Source organism: Anomaloglossus baeobatrachus, chromosome 10 (genome assembly GCF_048569485.1).
Source record: "Anomaloglossus baeobatrachus isolate aAnoBae1 chromosome 10, aAnoBae1.hap1, whole genome shotgun sequence".
NCBI classification, from domain to species: domain Eukaryota; kingdom Metazoa; phylum Chordata; class Amphibia; order Anura; family Aromobatidae; genus Anomaloglossus; species Anomaloglossus baeobatrachus.
The window spans coordinates 53,371,070-53,393,224 of NC_134362.1; positions in this window are offsets into that span (position 1 = coordinate 53,371,070).

Below are 22,155 nucleotides of genomic sequence, written 5' to 3' on the forward strand. Positions count from 1 at the left end.
TTAAGATGGGTTGTCATTTCATCTTCCAACAAGACAACGACCCAAAGCACACAGCCAAGAAAACCAAGGCCTGGTTCAAGAGGGAAAAAATCAAGGTGTTGCAGTGGCCTAGTCAGTCTCCTGACCTTAACCCAATTGAAAACTTGTGGAAGGAGCTCAAGATTAAAGTCCACATGAGACACCCAAAGAACCTAGATAACTTGGAGAAGATCTGCATGGAGGAGTGGGCCAAGATAACTCCAGAGACCTGTGCCGGCCTGATCAGGTCTTATAAAAGACGATTATTAGCTGTAATTGCAAACAAGGGTTATTCCACAAAATATTAAACCTAGGGGTTGAATAATAATTGACCCACACTTTTATGTTGAAAATTTATTAAAATTTAACTGAGCAACATAACTTGTTGGTTTGTAAGATTTATGCATCTGTTAATAAATCCTGCTCTTGTTTGAAGTTTGCAGGCTCTAACTTATTTGCATCTTATTAAACCTGCTAAATCTGCAGGGGGTTGAATACTACTTGTAGGCACTGTATTTGAGATCTTTGGATCCAACCAGCATGTCTTTGTGCGACGCAGAAAAGGTGAACGGATGGACTCTACATGGCTGGTTCCCACAGTGAAGCATGGAGGAGGAGGTGTGATGGTGTGGGGGTGCTTTGCTGGTGACACTGTTGGGGATTTATTCAAAATTGAAGGCATACAGAACCAGCATGGCTACCACAGCATCTTGCAGCGGCGTGCTATTTCATCCGGTTTGCATTTAGTTGGACCATCATTTATTTTTCAACAGGACAATGACCCCAAACACACCTCCAGGCTGTGTAAGGGCTATTTTACTAAGAAGGAGAGTGATTGAGTGAAACGCCAGATGACCTGGCCTCCAGTCACCAGACCTGAATCCAATCGAGTTGGTTTGGGGTGAGCTGGACCGCAGAGTGAAGGTAAAAGGGCCAACAAGTGCTAAGCATCTCTGGGAACTCCTTCAAGACTGTTGGAAGACCATTTCCGGTGACTACCTCTTGAAGCTCATCAAGAGAATGCCAAGAGTGTGCAAAGCAGTAATCAAAGCAAAAGGTGGCTACTTTGAAGGACCTAGAATATAAAGACATATTTTCAGGGAGGGACGCCAGGGAGACGCTGCATAAGGCAGCCCGACAGCCCCCCCCTGACAGTCATGTGAGACCCAGCCCCCCCCCATACGCCAAACCTTCATCTTCGGCTCCTCCATGGAGCGAGCTGGCTGATGTGTCTCCGCGGCGACAGCAGCAGGGTGATGACGTCAGCAAGGTGCAACGTCATTACGCAGCCGCATGTCGGAGTCCGTCCCAGTCACTGATCAATGTATTTACCTCTGACAGACACAAATACATTTGAAAAGGAAGGTGGGAACTGCCGCACTCCTCAGCAGTGTGCACACAGAGCAGCATAGTTTGCCTTGTGCACAGCACAGCGCTCTGCCTTCTGCTCCTGCTGCTTTCAGCTGTGCAGTGTGCGCAAGGCAAATTAAAGGGAACCTGTGAGGTGCAATATGCAGCCAGGACCATGAGCAGTCCTGAGTACATATTGCTAATCCCTGCCTAACCGTCTCTGTATACACTAGCATAGATGAAGAGATCTATAGAAAAAATATTTCTAAAGATCTTTTATCTTATGCTAATAAGCACGGGGACTAGTCCAGAGGGCATTACTTCCCAGACTAGTTCACCCTCTTAGCATGATAGCATGCCCACAGGCGCGCACTAACATGCTATTCAATGCAGCGGTACCGTGCGTACCTGTGTCCGTATTGAACGCTGTTCTGAATGTCAGGCACTTCCAGTCCATAGCAGTCATGGCATCAGAAATGGTGTGAAATTTGATATCCTTGAGGTGTTTCTTCGGGTTTGGAAACAGACAGTCAGAGGGAGCTAGATCTGGTGAATAAGGTGGGTAATCAACCAACTGGAAGCCCAGCTCTGCCAGGTTTGCCGTGGTCGCTTGTGCAGTGTGAGCGGAGGCGTTGTCTTGTAGGAACAAGATTTCTTTGGACAGCTTGCTGCACATTTTGGTCTTCAGAACTGTCTTCAATTGGTCCAAAAGTTCAAAGTAATACCTTGCATTAATGGTGGAACCCTTTTGAAGGTAATCCACTAGCAGCACGCCCTCATTATCTCAGAACACAGACGTCATCACCTTAGTGACTGATTTTAGCACCCTGAACTTCTTTGGATGAGGAGAACCAGTGTGCCAGTGGTGGAACTAGAGTTTAATGGGCCCCGGTGCAAAGTTTGGATCTGGGGCCCCCTCCTCAATGTACACCGACACTTGGGGTACAGGATAATGACACTGACACTTGGCTCTTACTCTCAGCATCCAGGTTTCCCGTGATCTGAAATCCCTCTATCAGCACCCAGCTTTCCCATGGTCTGATATCTATCTTGTCCTTGGCACCCAGCTTCCCCATGCTCTGATATACATCATTCCCTCAGCACCCAGCTTTCCCATATCAGAGCATGGGAAAGCTGGGTGCTGAGAGAAGATGTATAGCAGAGCATGGGAAAGCTGGGTGCTGAGGGAAAGAGCCTTTTTCCCTCAGCACAAAACGTTCCCATCTCATGCTTGTATTTTTGTCCCCCTGATATATAGTTCTGCAAATACAATAATGGCCCCCACATAGCCTTCCATATAATATAAAAAAGGGTCCCACATAACCCTTCATATGATAGAATACACCCCCATAGTCCTCCATGTATTATAATACATTTCCCATAGTTCTCTATATATTATACTGCACCACATAGTCCTCCATATATTCTAATGCACCCCCATAGTCCTCCATATATTCTAATGCACCCCATAGTCCTCCAGATATTATACTGCACCCCATACTCCTCCATGTATGATGCGCCCATTTAGTCCATGTATAAGGTGTCCTTCATTTTTTATAATACACCCCCCCCAGGCCTCCATGTATAATGCAGCCCCCCTGGCCTCCATCTATAATGCAGCCCGCCGGGCCTCCATGTATAATGCAGTCCACCGGGCCTATATGTATAATGCAGCCCCCCGGGCCCCCATGTATAATGCAGCCCCACAGGCCTCTGGCCTCCGTGTACTCATGGAAAAAAAAACAATAAGTACTCACCTCTCCTCGTTTCACCACTGCTCTGTCCTCACCTTTCTCCTTGTTCCCCCACAGCTCCGGTCAGCATCCTTCTGTCCTGCACTCTGCATGCCTCAGCACAGCAGTTGCATAGGAGTGACGTCACCGCGCAGACACAGGTGGAGAATGATGAAGCATCGAGTGGTGCGCACCGCTCAATGCTTCATCATTGCTGTGTGTGATGATGGGCGAGGAGGGCCCAGTGTCGCCGCCACTAACACCGGGCCCCCCTAACTCATGGGTCATATAGCGGCCGCGTTGTCTGCAACAGAACAGCGCAGCTCTTCTCACACAGAAAGGAGCCGGCTGCTGATCTGCAGGACGGCTGCCGTGATATCCCGAGCCCACAGTATCCCCGACCCTCTGTTCTATGACCCTCCTGAGCTGCTCCACTGCTGTGACACCCCCTCGTCTGAGCCCTCAGTATCGCCGACCTGACAGATTAATGGCTCCCGCCGCAGTATCGCCAACCCTTCATCTGCTGACCCTCCTGATCCTGAGCCACGACACCGCCTCCTCATTTTCAAACGCCGGTGGCTCAATGGATACCACTGGCAGATCAATGGTACCTGCTGCGGTGACACCCCCGAGCCCCCAGTATCGCTAACCCTCCTGAGCTATGACACTCCTCCTCCGAGCTCGCAGCATCACTGACCCTGACTCCTGTGACTCTCCTGGAGCCGCTACACCATCGCCACTCCCCCCTGGTGAGCTAATATAAAACTGACTAGGATTATAAGACGGACTCTGATTTTAACATTACAAATTATTTTTTCCTATTTTCCTTCTCTAAATTTGGGGTGCGTCTTATAATCCAGTGAGTCTTATAAAGCAAAAAATATGGTAACTACTAGCTAATCTAGTATGGATGAGCTACCAATACTAAATTGGGGAAGGTCCACCTATAGTCTGCGAAAGGAAATAGTACACCCCCATAAAGACGTGTAGAAACCTATGTAGGTTCTGGAGGACAATATATTTTGGGATCCACCATATCATTAGGAGAAGTGTTGAAGTCTAAGTAATTTGTGTGTCTAAGTGGTTTTCCATTTTTTTACCACTTTGATATGATCAAACATGATGGTGGAACTATTCACCAATCTTCTGCCCATCTACTTAATGTGAATGACCACCAATGCATGGCCATAAGAAAAGCAAGAGTTCATTAAAGGAAGTCTATCATATTCCATAAAACTAATTGAAAACCTTGCTGCCGGGAGGAATTTAACTTTATTCCTCCCAGCAGCCTCAGGTCTTAGAGGTACTTTGCACGCTGCGACATCGCTAGCCGATTGTAGCGATGCCGAGCGCGATAGTCCCCGCCCCCGTCACAGCTGCGATATCTTGTGATAGCTGCCGTAGCGAACATTATTGCTCGGCAGCTTCACACGCACTTACCTGCCCTGCGCTCTGGCCGGCGACCTGCCTCCTTCCTAAGGGGGCGGGTCGTGCGGCTTCACAGCGACGTCACACGGCAGGCGGTCAATAGAAGCGGAGGGGCAGAGATGAGCGGGACGTAAACATCCCGCCCACCTTCTTCCTTCCTCATTGCAGGCGGGACGCAGGTAAGGAGAAGTTCCTCGCTCCTGCGGCTTCATACACAGCGATGTGTGCTGCTGCAGGAACGAGGAACAACATCGTACCTGTCGCTGCAGCGAAATTATGGAAATGACCGGCGCTACACAGATCACCGATTTACGACGCTTTTGCGATCGTTTATCGGTGCATCTAGGCTTTACACGTTGCAATGTCGTTACTGGCGCCGGATGTGCGTCACTTTCAATTTGACCCCAACGAGATCGCAGTAGCGATGTCGCAACGTGCAAAGTACCCCATAGTCATTGAAGTGCATCCGAAGCGGCTTCAGTCACTGCTCTGTGCATAGTGAGCGGCGACTGTAACCAATCCCAGGCACTGTGGTACAGCCGGCTAAGCATGGTTGTCAATTAATGCTGGGTTGGGATTATAGCGGCCACTCACTATGTACTTTGTGGTGACTGAAGCTGCTTCGGCCACACATCCATAACTAAGACCCGGAACTGCCAGAAGAAATAAAGTTAATTTCCTCCCAGCACCAGGGCTCTTAGTACAGTGTCTGCATGCCTTCAGAATGCTATGAACCTGCAGATTAGTCCCATTTTCATTACATGACATGCTGACACTCCACCCGATGGTTTCTCTGGTGTCTGTGATCAATACAGGCGCTTTGTGCTGATTTATAGGCAGGCTAGCTAGTGTTAATCTCTTCTGGTCTGTTTGCTCTTTTAATCACATGTTGTGGAGTGGACAATCACATCTGCTCCACTCCTATTTATGTTGGTGGAATCCTTCTACCCATGCTAGCTATAATTTATTCTATGTTGGTCTGTGAGGTGTGGTATCCCAGACTTACTGGTAAAAGTTGTGCTCATTGCTTGGAACAGTTGTGGAGTTTACCCCTGTTGTTTTGAATCTTCCTTCCTGCTCTTGTTTTTCCTCTGAATATCTTTTTATCTTTACCTTTGTGTGTGTGTGTGCAGTATGACAGAGTTTTGTTTTTTCCCATGTCTGTCTTTATCTGTGTTTTTCAGCACACTCCTGTCCTGTCCCTTCCTGGGGAGGAGAGGGAATCCGATCAGGACTGGTCAGGAGCAGGGCTTGGAAGGACACTCAGGCATCTCCACCATCAGGAGTATCCCAGAGGATATGGATAGCATATAGTCCCCTAGCTTGAGCGACTGCTTAGGAGCCCTGGTCCCAAAGTCATCATGACAGTCTCCTGTCTTTCGGGAGAGAGATGCAGGCTTTTAGTTCAAGGCAGTCAAGCCAATGGACAATAGCAGGAGAAATGCAGGATAGGAAAGAAAGTTCCAACACATAAAGTGCTGACAGGATGTGGATGCATAATAATGACCTATTCATAAAAAGTGGATGGAAAATGAAAAATTATGAGAATTAGATTAGGCAGGTATGTGCACAAAAAGAATATGTAATGTAGTATGGGGCAGCAAAACTATGATTGTCTACAGGTTCTTTTTTGTATAAGATAGGTACAACATACATTGTTTTCTTTCTTTACTTTTATGTTTAGTTTTTTTAGTTTTTATCTAATACTACCTGTAGTACCCGGGCGTTGCCCGGGATAGTATCTGTCTCTCTGTCTCTCTCCCAGTCTCTGTCTGTGTGTTGCTGTCTGTCTGTCTCACTGTCTGTCTCTTTCATTGTCTGTCTGTTTCTATCTCTCCGTCTGTATTTGCATCAGTCTATCTATCTCAATCTCTGTATCTGTCTGTCTCTCTCTCTCTGTCTCTTTCCCTGTCTGTCTCTTTGCCTGTCTGTCTCTCTCTCTCTGTCTCTTTCCCTGTCTGTCTCTTTGCCTGTCTGTCTCTTTGCCCATCTGTCTCTTTGTTCAGCTGTCTTTTTGCCCGGCTGTCTTTTTGCCCGGCTGTCTTTTTGCCCGGCTGTCTCTTTGCCCGGCTGTCTCTTTCCCGGTCTGTCTCTTTCCCGGTCTGTCTCTTTGCCGGTCTGTCTCTTTCCTGGTCTGTCTCCTTCCCTGTCTGTCTCTTTGCCGGGCTATCTCTTTGCCGGGCTGTCTCTTTCCAGGCCTGTCTCTTTGCAGGGCTGTCTCTTTCCAGGGCTCTCTTTCCAGGGCTGTCTTTCCCACTCTGTCTCTTTCCCGCTCTGTCTCTTTCCCGCTCTGTCTCTTTCCCGCTCTGTTTCTTTCCTGCTCTGTCTCTTTCCAGGTCTGTCTCTTTCCAGGTCTGTCTCTTTCCAGGTCTGTCTCTTTCCAGGTCTGTCTCTTTGCCCGGCTGTCTCTTTGCCCGGTCTGTCTCTTTCCCGGTCTGTCTCTTTCCCGGTCTGTCTCTTTCCCGGTCTGTCTCTTTCTTGGTCTGTCTCTTTCCCAAGCTGTCTCTTTCCTGGACTGTCTCTTTCCAGGTTTGTTTCTTTGCCCGTCTGTCTCTTTGCCCATCTGTCTCTTTGCCCATCTGTCTCTTTGCCCATCTGTCTCTTTGCCAGTCTGTCTCTTTCCAGGGCTATCTCTTTCCAGAGCTGTCTCTTTCCCCCCTCTTTCTCTTTCCAGGTCTGTCTCTTTCTAGGTCTGTCTCTTTCTAGGGCTGTCTCTTTCTAGGACTGTCTATTTCCAGGGCTGTTTCTCTCCAGGGCTGTCTCTTTCCAGGGCTGTATCTTTCCAGGGCTGTCTCTTTCCCGATCTGTCTCTTTGCCCGTCTGTCTCTTTCCAAGGCTGTCTCTTTCCAGGGCTGTCTCTCTCCAGGTCTGTCTCTTTCCAGGTCTGTCTCTTTCCCGGTCTGTCTCTTTCCCCATCTGTCTCTTTCCCCATCTGTCTCTTTCCCCATCTGTCTCCTTCCCCATCTGTCTCCTTCCCCGTCTGTCTCCTTCCCCGTCTGTCTCCTTCCCCATCTGTCTCTTTCCTGCTCTGTCTCTTTCCCCGGCTGTCTCTTTGCCCGGCTGTCTCTTTCCAGGTCTGTCTCTTTCCAGGTCTGTCTCTTTGCCCGGCTGTCTCTTTGCCCGGTCTGTCTCTTTCCCGGTCTGTCTCTTTCCCGGTCTGTCTCTTTCCTGGTCTGTCTCTTTCCCAAGCTGTCTCTTTCCTGGACTGTCTCTTTCCAGGTTTGTTTCTTTGCCTGTCTGTCTCTTTGCCCGTCTGTCTCTTTGCCCGTCTGTCTCTTTGCCCATCTGTCTCTTTGCCAGTCTGTCTCTTTCCAGGGCTATCTCTTTCCAGAGCTGTCTCTTTCCCCCTCTTTCTCTTTCCAGGTCTGTCTCTTTCTAGGGCTGTCTCTTTCTAGGGCTGTCTCTTTCTAGGGCTGTCTCTTTCTAGGGCTGTCTCTTTCCAGGGCTGTCTCTCTCCAGGGCTGTCTCTTTCCCGGTCTGTCTCTTTCCCCATCTGTCTCCTTCCCCGTCTGCTCCTTCCCCGTCTGTCTCCTTCCCCATCTGTCTCTTTCCCGCTCTGTCTCTTTGCCCGGCTGTCTCTTTGCCCGGCTGTCTCTTTCCAGGTCTGTCTCTTTCCAGGTCTGTCTCTTTCCAGGTCTGTCTCTTTCCAGGGCTGTCTGTCTCCAGGGCTGTCTCTTTCCCCGCCTGTCTCTTTCCCCGTCTGTCTCTTTCCCCGTCTGCCTCTTTCCCCGTCTGTTTCTTTCCCTGTCTCTGTCTTTTTCTGTCTCTCTTTATCCGTCTCACCACTGACATCTTTTTACCTCACACATAAGCTTCTAATACTAACAGTTGATTTTGTTCCTAAAGCAACCACTGACAGTTTCTGGTTATAGCCTGCACCTCCCACCTCCATTCAGTTTAATGGCTACAGGATTTTTGTTGAGTAACTGGAAAGTGCGGGGTTAAATTTTCAAACATAGTCTATGACGTTCCCTGAGTCACATGGGGCGTCTGTGCAAAATTTCGTGATTGTAAATGCGACGGTGCGGATTCCTTTAGCGGACATACATACATACATACACATACACACATACACTGAGCTTTATATATTAGACTAGCTGTGGTACCCGGCATTGCCTGTGATAGTAACTGCCTCTCTGTCTCTCTTCGAGTTTCTGTCTGTCTCTTTCCCCGTCTGTCTCTTTCCCCGTCTGTCTCTTTCATTGTCTGTCTCTTTCCCCATCTGTCTCTTTCATTGTCTGTCTCTTTCCTGTCTGTCTCTTTCCCTGTCTGTCTCTTTCCCCGTCTGTCTCTTTCCCCGTCTGTCTCTTTCCCCGTCTGTCTCTGTCCCCGTCTGTCTCTGTCCCCGTCTGTCTCTGTCCCCGTCTGTCTCTGTCCCCGTCTGTCTCTTTCCAGGTCTGTCTCTTTCCAGGTCTGTCTCTTTCCAGGTCTGTCTCTTTCCAGGTCTGTCGCTTTCTAGGTTTCTCTCTGTCTCTCTGTCTGTCTGTTTCCCTGTCTGCTTGTCTCTTTCCCTGTCTTCCTTTGTCTGTCTCTTTGACTGTCTCTCTCTGTCTCTGTCTGTCTCTCTCTATCCGTCTCCCCACCGACATCTTATTACCTCACACATAAGCTTCTTATACTAACAATTTATTTTGTTCCTATTGCAACCAATCACAGCTCCTATTAATAACCTAATAGCTTGCAGCTGCATTGACTTTAATGGAGGCAGGTTTTTTGGAGAGTAACTGTAAAGCGCGGGGTTACATTTTCCTGTCCAAACATAGTCTACGACGTTCCCTGAGTCACATAGGGTGTCTGTGCAAAATTTCGTGATTGTAAATGCGACGGTGCGGATTCCTTTAGCGAACATACATACACACACACACAAACCCACACATACACACAAACCCACACACACACACATACATACACACACATACACTCAGCTTTATATATTAGATAAGGTCATATAGAAAAGCTTACAGAAGGTCCGATGGAATTTAATATTTTTTTTGTAATGTATTTAAACAACTTTTGTCTATCCTCCGACCATGTAAAAATATCATAAATAGGAAAAAAATAATGAAGAAATATAAATAAATAAATAATAATAATAATAATAATAATAATATAAGGCAGAATGCAAATAAATATGACATTATCATCCAGAAGAAGAAATCCGAAAACATATGACGCGGCAGAATTGTTACAAAATCCTGTGAATTTAAAAGGGGGGTCAGGATTTAATGCCAAACACATCCAGATCTGTATTAACAATGATTTTCCTATAGGGAAATATGCAGATTTATTCCAGTTTAATAACTGTGGTTATTAGGAAAGTTCATGGTTTTCGGTGCTCAGTTAATACGATGTGAAAGTAATTGCAATCATTTTTGCCTTAGGAATGAAATTGAATCTTTTGGTTTAGATGCATTTAAATTAATATCGCTGTCATTACAGATACCATGAGGTTCACTACCCAACTTTCCTGGATTTATGAGTAACGATTTGACTTATTACATAGTGATGAATGACGAACAGATACTTAAAAAGATACAGTATATCACAAAAAGTGAGTACACCCTTCAAATTTTTGTAAATATTTTATTATATCTTTTCATGGGACAACACTGAAGATCTGACCCTGTCATACAATGTACAGTGTCAGTGTGCAGCTTGTGTAACAGTGTCAATAACTCAATACACAGCCATTAATGTCTAACAAAAGTGAGTACACCCCTAATGAAAATGGCCAAATTGTGCCCAATTAGCCATTTTCCCTCCCCGGTGTCATGTGACTCATTAGTGTTACAAGGTCTCAGGTGTGAATGGGGAGCAGGGGTGTTACACTTGGTGTTATCTCTCACACACTCTCTCATACTGGTCACTGGAAGTTCAGCATGGCTCCTCATGGGAAAGAATTCTCTGAGGAGCTGAAAAAAAGAATTGTTGCTCTACATAAAGATGACCGAAGCTATAAGAAGATTGTCAACACCCTGAGGCTGAGCTGCAGCACGGTGGCCAAGACCATACAGCGGTTTAACAAGACAGGATCCACTCAGAACAGACCTCGCCATGGCCGACCAAAAAAAAAAAGAGGCTGAGTGCATGTGCTCAGTGTCATATCCAGAGGTCGTCCTTTCAGAATAGTCGTATGAGTGCTGTCATCACTTCTGCAGAGGTTACAGGAGTGGGGGGGCCACCTGTCAGTGCTCAGAGCAAACACCGCACACTGCAGAGGTTACAGGGCTGGGGGATCCACTTGTCAGCGTTCAGACCATACTCCACACACTGCAGAGGTTACAGGGGTGGGGGGTCCAACTGTCAGTGCTCAGACCAAACACCACACACTGTATCACTTTGGTTTGCAAGACTGTCATCCCAGAAGGAAGACAATTCTAAAGATGATGCGCAAGAAAGCCTGCAAGAAAAACAGTTTGCTGAATACAAGCAGACTAAGGACATGGATTACTGGAACCGTCCTGTGGTCTGATGAGACCAGGATAAACTTTTTTGGTTCAGATGGTGCCAACTAGGTGAGGAGAACAAAGACAAGCGTGTCCTGCCTACAATTTAATAATCATTCAGAAAAGTGTCCCATTTCCCAAGTAGCTCCTATCAGCACAAAGAACAAAGGATTGGATCAAACAATAAAAGACCAAGGTTTCACTGCATTGAATTTAGCATAGTTACCAGAAAGCATGGACCACTGCTCCCCCCCTTAACGCTCGTTTCGTGTGGAACACTTCCTCAGAAGGAGCTACTTGGGAAATGGGACACTTTGCTTGCTGACTATTTAATTGGTACTGACCATTACTGTTGTTGATTTAGTTCCTAGCATTTTGTCCCATAACTGTCTGATCTCCAATTTGATATAAACTGATATTATTGTGTCACAAAAATTATTTTTATATATAATATTTTATTCAGATTTATTTAAAATTCTGAGATTAGAATGGTTTAAGCACTGTTACACCTTTTTATGCCTGCAATCTTGTGGGTTCTCAAAACATAAAATATTTTTCCACTAGGAAAAATATTTTCCTTTTTTTCTTTGACACAGTACTTTAAGCACTTTATTTCTATTATCACTATTTATATTTATAAATTATTTTTATCGATTTATTTTACCCCACCCAGCACCAGAGGAATTTTTTTAGGTACCTTAATGATCCAAGTGAATGTTTATGAATTGTTTACCGGATTGCGGCTTAATATGGCTTCATTGGTTTTAGCGGCCCTGCTCTGTATCTATACTCCTCTCCTTGTTTTTGAATTGTTCTTATTATCCCTGTATCTTTTGTGAATAAAGGATTTTTATTGTGCATAATTTTTTGTATTGAGTCTATTCTATCTTGGATTTTGTTATTTATGGCTCTATTTTGATATTTGAGGCATATAGGTGTATACTGAGTTAAATGAGGTGGCTGTGCAAAATTTCGCGATTGTACATGCGACAGTGTGGCTTCCTTTAGCAGACATACATACATACATACATACATACGTACATACATACAGTATAGACCAAAAGTTTGGACACACCTTCTCATTCAAAGAGTTTTCTTTATTTTCAGGACTCTGAAAATTGTAGATTCACATTGAAGGCATCAAAACTATGAATTAACACATGTGGAATGAAATACTTAAAGTGTGAAACAACTGAAAATATGTCTTATATTCTAGGTTCTTCAAAGTAGCCACCTTTTGCTTTGATTACTGCTTTGCACACTCTTGGCATTCTCTTGATGAGCTTCAAGAGGTAGTCACCGGAAATGGTTTTCTAACAGCAGTCTTGAAGGAGTTCCCAGAGATGCTTAGCACTTGTTGGCCCTTTTGCCTTCACTCTGCGGTCCAGAGTCCATCCGTTCACCTTTTCTACAAAGACACGGTGGTTGGATCCAAAGATCTCAAATTTGGACTCATCAGACCAAAGCACAGATTTCCACTGGTCTAATGTCCATTCCTTGTGTTCTTTAGCCCAAACAAGTCTCTTCTGCTTGTTGCCTGTCCTTCTCAGTGGTTTCCTAGCAGCTATTTTACCATGAAGGCCTGCTGCACAAAGTCTCCTCTTAACAGTTCTAGAGATAAGAAGGTGTGTCCAAACGTTTGGTCTGCACTGTACATACACTTAGCTTTATATATTAGATATATAAAACCAGATATAAATGTCTGATTCCCCTAGCTCTTGGAGGCCTCTCCATTTCTAGGGGAACTTAGCAATTTCTAGCTGTATTACTAGTTTGTACCACTAGATGGTGATGCAGGATAGCATTTTATGCCCAATGCCTTTATTACAGGGATCATGGTTTTGAAGTCTGAAACTCAAAAAGAAAGGCGGATTGAAAGTGGTTGTCTTTTATTATAGACAGCGGGGTGGATGTCAAATAATGGCTGCTTTGTTTTTAGATTTTGTTTGTCATTTTGAAGATTTGAGGTGACTGTTCCACTCTGGAGCTGTGGAGGGGTTGCTTTCTAACTTGGCTGATCTGCTCGGATGAAATGCAAACATTATGGTGAGATTTACCAAAGCTGGCGTGAAGGAAATATGGGGCTGCTCTTATGGCAATCAATTCAGGTTTACAGTCAGGGCCAGAAATATTTGGACAGTGACACAAGTTTTGTTATTTTAGCTGTTTACAAAAACATGTTCAGAAATACAATTATATATATAATATGGGCTGAAAGTGCACACTCCCAGCTGCAATATGAGAGTTTTCACATCCAAATCGGAGAAAGGGTTTAGGAATCATAGCTCTGTAATGCATAGCCTCCTCTTTTTCAAGGGACCAAAAGTAATTGGACAAGGGACACTAAGGGCTGCAATTAACTCTGAAGGCGTCTCCCTCGTTAACCTGTAATCAATGAAGTAGTTAAAAGGTCTGGGGTTGATTACAGGTGTGTGGTTTTGCATTTGGAAGCTGTTGCTGTGACCAGACAACATGCGGTCTAAGGAACTCTCAATTGAGGTGAAGCAGAACATCCTGAGGCTGAAAAAAAAGAAAAAATCCATCAGAGAGATAGCAGACATGCTTGGAGTAGCAAAATCAACAGTCGGGTACATTCTGAGAAAAAAGGAATTGACTGGTGAGCTTGGGAACTCAAAAAGGCCTGGGCGTCCACGGATGACAACAGTGGTGGATGATCGCCGCATACTTTCTTTGGTGAAGAAGAACCCGTTCACAACATCAACTGAAGTCCAGAACACTCTCAGTGAAGTAGGTGTATCTGTCTCTAAGTCAACAGTAAAGAGAAGACTCCATGAAAGTAAATACAAAGGGTTCACATCTAGATGCAAACCATTCATCCATTCCAAAAATAGACAGGCCAGAGTTAAATTTGCTGAAAAACACCTCATGAAGCCAGCTCAGTTCTGGAAAAGTATTCTATGGACAGATGAGACAAAGATCAACCTGTACCAGAATGAGGGGAAGAAAAAAGTTTGGAGAAGAAAGGGAACGGCACATGATCCAAGGCACACCACATCCTCTGTAAAACATGGTGGAGGCAACGTGATGGCATGGGCATGCATGGCTTTCAATGGCACTGGGTCACTTGTGTTTATTGATGACATAACAGCAGACAAGAGTAGCCGGATGAATTCTGAAGTGTACCGGGATATACTTTCAGCCCAGATTCAGCCAAATGCCGCAAAGTTGATCGGACGGCGCTTCATAGTACAGATGGACAATGACCCCAAGCATACAGCCAAAGCTACCCAGGAGTTCATGAGTGCAAAAAAGTGGAACATTCTGCAATGGCCAAGTCAATCACCAGATCTTAACCCAATTGAGCATGCATTTCACTTGCTCAAATCCAGACTTAAGACGCAAAGACCCACAAACAAGCAAGACCTGAAGGCTGCGGCTGTAAAGGCCTGGCAAAGCATTAAGAAGGAGGAAACCCAGCGTTTGATGATGTCCATGGGTTCCAGACTTAAGGCAGTGATTGCCTCCAAAGGATTCGCAACAAAATATTGAAAATAAAAATATTTTGTTTGGGTTTGGTTTATTTGTCCAATTACTTTTGACCTCCTAAAATGTGGAGTGTTTGTAAAGAAATGTGTACAATTCCTACAATTTCTATCACATATTTTTGTTCTAACCTTCAAATTAAACGTTACAATCTGCACTTGAATTCTGTTGTAGAGGTTTCATTTCAAATCCAATGTGGTGGCATGCAGAGCCCAACTCGCGAAAATTGTGTCACTGGCCAAATATTTCTGGACCTAACTGTATATCTAGGACTCTTCTAAAAAGTAAAGCAGAGGCTTATTGGGGGGGGGGGTGTTGGGGCATGTGCCCCGGGCGCAGCTGTAATGGGGCGCTGTCGGGTCTCCTAACGCGGCGCTCTTTAACAACCAAATTGCATATTTTTTAGCATTTTGTTTTTCTGAGGGTGTGACGATTGCTCATAGTCACCACCACTGGTGTTTGGCTGTATACGAGTTTTTCGTCTCTCCATCTGCTTTTTGGGCTTAGCCTAATATTCATTGCTGCTCCCCTCCTGCAGCCTCTAGTGCACACATGCTCTGACTCCTGCTTTTTTAAAGGGGCATTCTCAAGTTGAATGTTGTCCTCTATCCATAGGTAAGGGGATCACTTTCCAATAGCTGGAGGTCCTACCATTGCAGTCACTGTGTAGTGGAGCAGTGGTTGGTTGTCACGGTCATCTCCCTGCTGTTTTGAGACTAGTGACAGCCTTAGGGGTACTTTACACGTTGCGACATCGCTACCACTATATCGTCGGGGTCACGTCGTTAGTGACGCACATCCGGCGCCGGTAGCGACATCGCAACGTGTAACTCCTAGATGGAACAATGAACGAGCACAGAAGCGTACAATCTCGCTGATCTGTGTAACGTCGTTCATTTTCATAATGTCGGATCGACTGCATATACGATGTTCTTCGTCGTTCCTGTGGCGTCACACGTCGCTGTGTGTAAACCCGCAGGAGCGACAAACATCTCCTTACCTGCCTCCATCGGCAATGCAGAAGAGAGAAGGTGGGTGGGATGTTATGTTCCGCTCATCTCCGCCCCTCTGTTTCTATTGGCCGGCCACTTAGTGACGTCGCGATGACGTCGCTGTGACGCCGAACGCACCTCCCCCTTGAAGGAGGGATTTAACGGCAGTCACAGCGACGTCGCCGACCAGGTATGTGCGAGGGACGCTGCCGTAGTGATAAAGTTCGCTACGGCAGGAATCACCACATATCACATGTGCGACGGGGGAGGCTAATATCGCGCTGGATATCGCTAGCCGATGCTAGCGATGTCGCAGCGTGTAAAGTACCCCTTAGGACTGGAGCCTACAATCTCTATCTTGACTCCTCATTAAAACAAAGTTTCCTTTCCTTTGGCGTCTCACAAGTTAATTTCAGGTTTTGTTGCCAGCAGCTATGAGCAGGTCAGTTGTTGTTGCTTTGGGCCCACGTCCATTTAGGTTAAATACTGGAGACTTCCCAGCAGACCCTGCTGCTGTTAGAATCATTTCTACTCTGGCCAGCCTGGTGGAAGGAACTGCTCATGTTTTCTCCTGTGCTCATCGATCTGCTACTTTAAAGTCTGTCTGCTACGGTGAAGTTTGGTGTTTTGTATCCTTCTGTTTATTTCTCCTGTCTGTCTTTCCTTTCCCTCCGTGTTTATTAGTGTAGTGGCGACTCTAGTGTACTTGTCAGCCTATTCACTAGGCAGGGTAAGTTTAGGGCAGCTGAAGGACCCAGGTATCCTGCTTGTCGACAGGTTAAAAGAACCTGTATAGGTACGCTAGGCAGCTCAGGAGTCAGGTCTAGGTGAGTTCAAGAGGTGCCCCGTCACCCCACTCCCTAGCAGCAAGGACCTCCATTGTCTTGTGTTCCCTCCTTCTTGTGGTGTTTTTTTGTAGTGCATCAGACACCCATTGGTCTGATCGCGTGTGTTACGCATTATATACAGACATCTCCTACTCTGTGCGTGACTTCGGTCATGCACATTGCCCCTCCATTGATTCTAAAGGGAATGTTGAAGATCAGTCGAGCGCTAGATTTGGAAATCTCCCAAAGTCTCAGTGAGAATAAATGGAACGGCATTGTGTAGAACTAACAACCACTCTATTCACACAGAGGCCCCAATGGTTGGACCTCCAGATATTGGGAAATTATCCTCTTACCCATGAATAAGGGACAATTTTCAAACTTAAGAATTCCCCTTTAAGGCCGGTCTCACACATCCATGAACCACATATGTCCTCTCATCGAAAGACATGGAATTGTATTGGCTAAATCCCAGTGGGTTAAGGGACCTCTGCTGACATCATGCCCATGTGACAAGAAGAGACGGGGACTCTACCAACATAGCTGATACCAGAAAGCAACATTATATTTTTCAAGTCCACATGGTCGTTAAGTTCTTTATATTAGAAGCGGGGGTTTGGGGGTAAAACCCAAAGATGGGAGGGTGCAGGGGGGTAAGCCGCCTCTTGCATGATTATAGTGGACGGTAGGAAACATCACCATCCCCATCAACCAAGCCGGTCATGTCCACTAACCAAGCCGGTCATGCCTGAGGTCCTTCTAACCACTGGTAATTAGCCACAACCCAGGTGGAACTGTCAGGGTTCCCATCCTGAGCTAACTGCTCCATAGGCTCAGATCAGGAGATTGGAGGTTCAGGACAAGTCTTCTGATGTAAGAACCATCCGTCTTGCACGAATTTGTGAAATTGACCTTATCACAGTTCTTTCTCATTCAATGACTACCTGACTCAGGATATTTATTTGACAGGAACCTTTCATGCATTGCTAACTCATATACTTTACTGTTCTTGTTTGAGCCCTTGTATCCACAATCTAAACCAGGGGTCTGAAACATGCGGCCCGCAGGCTGCATGAGGCCCGCAGGCCCCCTTGTTGATCGTGGCCGGTGCAGAGGCACCCGCAGTCAGCGCTTTATTTGATAGTACTGATTTGCAGGTACTTCACAGAGACAAGCTCTCTCTGCACAGCTATTCCAATGCTGCCAGCCAATCAGAGGCCAGCAGCTGAGGCCCATATCGTCAGTTATTGGCCTCTGATTGGCCAGTGCCTGCCATTGAAATAGCTGTGCAGAGAGAGCTTGTCTCTGCACAGCGCCTGCAAATCAGTGATTTGAAATAAAGCGCGTGTGAAGAATGGCACAATATGTAACGATTCCACACCATGGCGCATTCCAACAAGAAGAAGACTAGGAAAGGGGACATTACTACAAGAGCACCGGCATGGGCACATTAGTAAAAGGGGACAATGATGCGCACATTACTACAGGATGGGGATAATTATGGGCACATTACTAAAAGAGATGGGGATAATGATGGGCGCATTACTACAGGATGGAGATAGTGATGGGCACATTACTACAGGTTGGGGATAGTCATGGGAACATTACTACAGGATGGGGATAGTGATGGGCTCACTACTACAGGATGGGATAGTGATGGGCACATTACTACAGGATGGGGACCAGGATGGGCACATTACTACAGGATGGGGAACAGGATGGGCACATTACTACAGGATGGGGATAGTGATGGGCACATTACTACAGGATGGGGAACAGGATGGGGACAAGGATGGGCACATTACTACAAATGACAAGATGGGCACATTACTACAGGATGGGGACCAGGATGGGCACATTACTAGAGGATCACGACAAGGATGGGAACATTACTACAGGATGGTGTCTCAAATCTCAACCAGAGTCTGCTCCTACGACGTCTGTTCCAGTTACCAGGCACCGCCATATTCCCACTGTAGGTAGTGCTGGTGATAGGGGAGGAGTCATTACCAGTAGCTCTGGAAGGCACAGTCTCTGCCAATCCATCAAGCTGGGTATGGCTGGGACTTGTTCATTTCCATCACTGGCTGATTGTGGTGGTGTGTACCTTCCAGCTGAAGTTATCAACTTCCACTCCAGCCAATTGGAAGGCACTACACCCTTTTCATTCCTTTAGTGGTCTAATGTTCTTTGACAGTTATAGTCTATTTTTTTTGCTTGAGCTACACACTTGCCTGATTCCTTGCTGTTTTGTCCCCTGCTTGACCTCGGCCTGTTTTCCTGATGTTCCTCATGCTTGTTGATTCTGCACCTTGCCTGAAGTCTCGCTTTTAACTCCAGCCTGTTATCCTGATGTTCCTCTTGCCTTCCGATTTTATATCTTACAGACATCCTGGTTCTGACCCTGGACGGTTGTCTGCACATTCTTCCTGCCTGCTGATTTTGTACCTTGCGGACTTCCTGGTTTTGACCCTGCCTGGTGACTATCCCTGTCTGTGGATTGCAGCCTTTCCATTGGCAGCGATCTCGTGGACTTTGCTGTAAATCCAGATTCCCTGTATAGGGGTTAAAGGGTTTCAGGGTACCTCGGGATCCTGCTTAATGGACAGCTATCCATAGTAGGTTCGGGTAAACCATTTTATGTCTGTGGTCCTGAACTGCCATTGTGGCGCCCCTGAGGCTTCCGTCGCCACAGGACATTGCACCCCATCCAGCGGTGTGATGCCCCATTCTGGGTGAGGAAAGGAGTGAACACCGGTCCCCTGGTAAATCTACACAACACCCATTGTTAGGTACACACTGGGACCAGGGACAGTGGCAGTAACCCTCCCATGATGCATGCTTAGATGCCAAGACACCTTAGAGAGAAGGGTATTGGTTTTTACTCCAGGAATCACCCAGAAACGGCGGAGGTCCCTGACAGTGGGTTCCAGTCGTCTGAGGGCACCAGTGAGCTCCTACCAGGATGTGTGAGTAAAGAACTTGAAACTGCACCCTTGGAGTTGCCTCTGTTATTCTGTCTGCTTAGACTTCCACTACACCATAGACTCTCACGAGCACCAACTGTGCCCCGGGGCACCGCTCCACCTGTGGGGAGCAGTACCACCATTGCTGCCATATCATCACCTCGGAGACCTTACACAGCAGCGGCGGCTTAATAGCCGCATACCACAGGTGGCGTCACGAACACAAACCCCAAGTCACCAGCCATTTTTAAACTGACACCCACCACGGCCACGGAGTCGGACCCCGCCACCACTGACTACCCCCGGACTAGTCCGGCCCGGCACCGGGTGTCCCATAGCCCTGGGGTGGGCGAGTCATTTTGGCGTCACGAACAGGATTTCGTGCCCGGCGCCCACCGGGTACTGTGCGCCTGAAGAATTGTGCTTAAAAGACTGTTATAGTGAGAAACTGCCGCCATTGAAGCCACTGAGCGCGGGAAGAAGGGGGGCGTGCCTGCAGAAAGAGCGCGAAGAGAAGCCCCGCCCCCTTGTCTAAGAAAAGAGCGCCCGAAGTGGAGGGCGGAACAAGAAGATATGGCGACTAGAAAAGCTAGCTGGCTGGCAGCAAGAGTCTAGATGCCAGACCAGACAAGAGCCAAAATGTACCTCATCGCAAGTGGAGCGGTGCCGGCCGTGATGGGCTGGGCGCCAGTCTGGCGCCAGATGCTAGTGCAACCTCCGGCCCCGCCTCCGAGAAGGGAAAGGGTGCAGCCGAGTGGCGTGGTCGAGCACCCGAGCAGTGTACCAGCAAGCGTTCCCCAGGTCGGCAGCATGGCAGAGAGGCTGCAGAAGTGCACACCAGGGACCGGGAACATGGATCCTGAGCTGGACCTGCTTCGGGAGGAGATGAAGATCCTGGCCCGGAGGCTGAGCACCATGCAGATGGAGGTGGACCGGCGGAGAGAAAACCCGATGGTGCCGGAGAACGTGGGCCACAGGATGGAGGCCGCCGAGCAGCGCCCGGGTGAGCTATTTACAACCCTGACCCGTCCGGACCCACGGCCCTACCAAGCGCCACCGCCCAGTTCCTCCACCGTCCCGTTAGCTTTCCCCGCCAGCCCTGCTGACACCCTGTGGGGCACCGGAGGCCTACCGGAGACCCCAGAAGACGGCGCCTGGGGTGGGGTGGACCCCGAACAGTTAGTGGGCCCCCTTCCAAGTCCCCCTGTTAGCCTCCTGGGAGGAACATCACCGGGAGTGAACTGGGACGCGGCGCCCATTGAGAGCGGGAGACTGCAGCAGCCACTGCGCCCCTGCGCCCCAAAGAGACCCCCATGGCTAATGTACTGGCCTGCCAGAAAATGGTGGAGGAGTCCCAGCGGGAGCGGGAGACCCGGGAGGAGAAGCGGAGGGCCGAGGAGGCGTCCAACCTCGCCTCCAAAGAGCAGATCCGAAAGGCCCTCAAGGGATCTCAGGGCCCAGTGAGAAGGGGCCAATAATAGACTTCAGGCAGAAAGACGGCTGGGGCTTTATCAGAGTGCCCGGACTGGGCAAGGATGTCTTTGTTGCCCGCCGTGATATAGAGGAGCACCTGCCTAGAGGCCACCCAGAGCGCGATGCTAAGCCTGGCGACACAGTGGAGTACACCAGGCTGATGGGGAGCCGTGGCTGGTACGCTCTGAATGTCCACATCCTGCGGGAAGAGGCAGCCCCAGAAGAACCGGAGTGGCGCCGCACTATGCCAGCGTGCAGTACCGCCCCCGCCAGCAGCCCTACTAAAGCCACGCAGGAGACACAGACCAAGATCTCCATGGCTTATATGCTGCCCAGGGCCCTGCCAAAGCGTGACTCCAAAGACCTCAGCAGCCCCATGCAAGTCGGCAGCCCCCTGCAAGCAGGCAGTCCTCTACAAGAACGCCGCGCTGTGCATGCTAGCAGCCCCATTCCTGCCCAGGCCGCAGCGGCCCGCAGTAGGTCAGTGACCAGCAACCGGGAGACCCAGACTATGATCTCATCGGCCTACCTGTTGCCTGGGGCAATGCCGGAGTGGGATCCTAGGATCTACCCTCGCGAGTAAAGAGATGAAGATGAAGCTGCTGAACTGTATATAGCCCCTGTCTGCCCCACATTCTTTGTGAAGACGTCCCTTTTTGTGCTGCCCTAATGTGCTTTTTGAAGATGACACCCTTTCCTGCCTTACTGCCCCTTTTGCTTTTTGAAGATGTCACTCCCCATGTGTATGTGTTACCGGGCCACTGGACTGGAATGTGGTCCCCGGTGAATGTGAATGTAATGTGTCCTGTAGAACCAGGCCACTGGACTTAGTGGCTGGTTTTGTCTTTTCCCTTTGTAGCTTAAGAAAGCTGAACGAACTGCCAGACTACTGGACTTGTTGTAGCCAAGATGTATATAGTTGCACCTGTTGTGCCCCCTACCAGAATTATGGGGGAAGTGCCCAAACCGTGCAATGGACTGGAAATGCACATATAGAGTTTCTTTATAAGAAAGTTTTTGCAACGTTTAAGTACCTGTGCCTCCCATAAAGGGAAGAAAAGTTTTATTGTTTTTGTTACATTCATGTAAAAATGTTTTTGCAGTTTCTTTCCACATTTTCAGTTGTTTTTCAGCCCGAGGACGTGCTGGGATTCGCTGTGGGGGAGTGTGGCGCCCCTGAGGCTTCCGTCGCCACAGGACATTGCACCCCATCCAGCGGTGTGATGCCCCATTCTGGGTGAGGAAAGGAGTGAACACCGGTCCCCTGGTAAATCTACACAACACCCATTGTTAGGTACACACTGGGACTAGGGACAGTGGCAGTAACCCTCCCATGCTGCATGCTGGGAGGGGCCGTAAGACCCATCCCTGCTCCTATAGGTTACAGCTTAGCAACTGGGGAGGTGGGAGGAGCCATT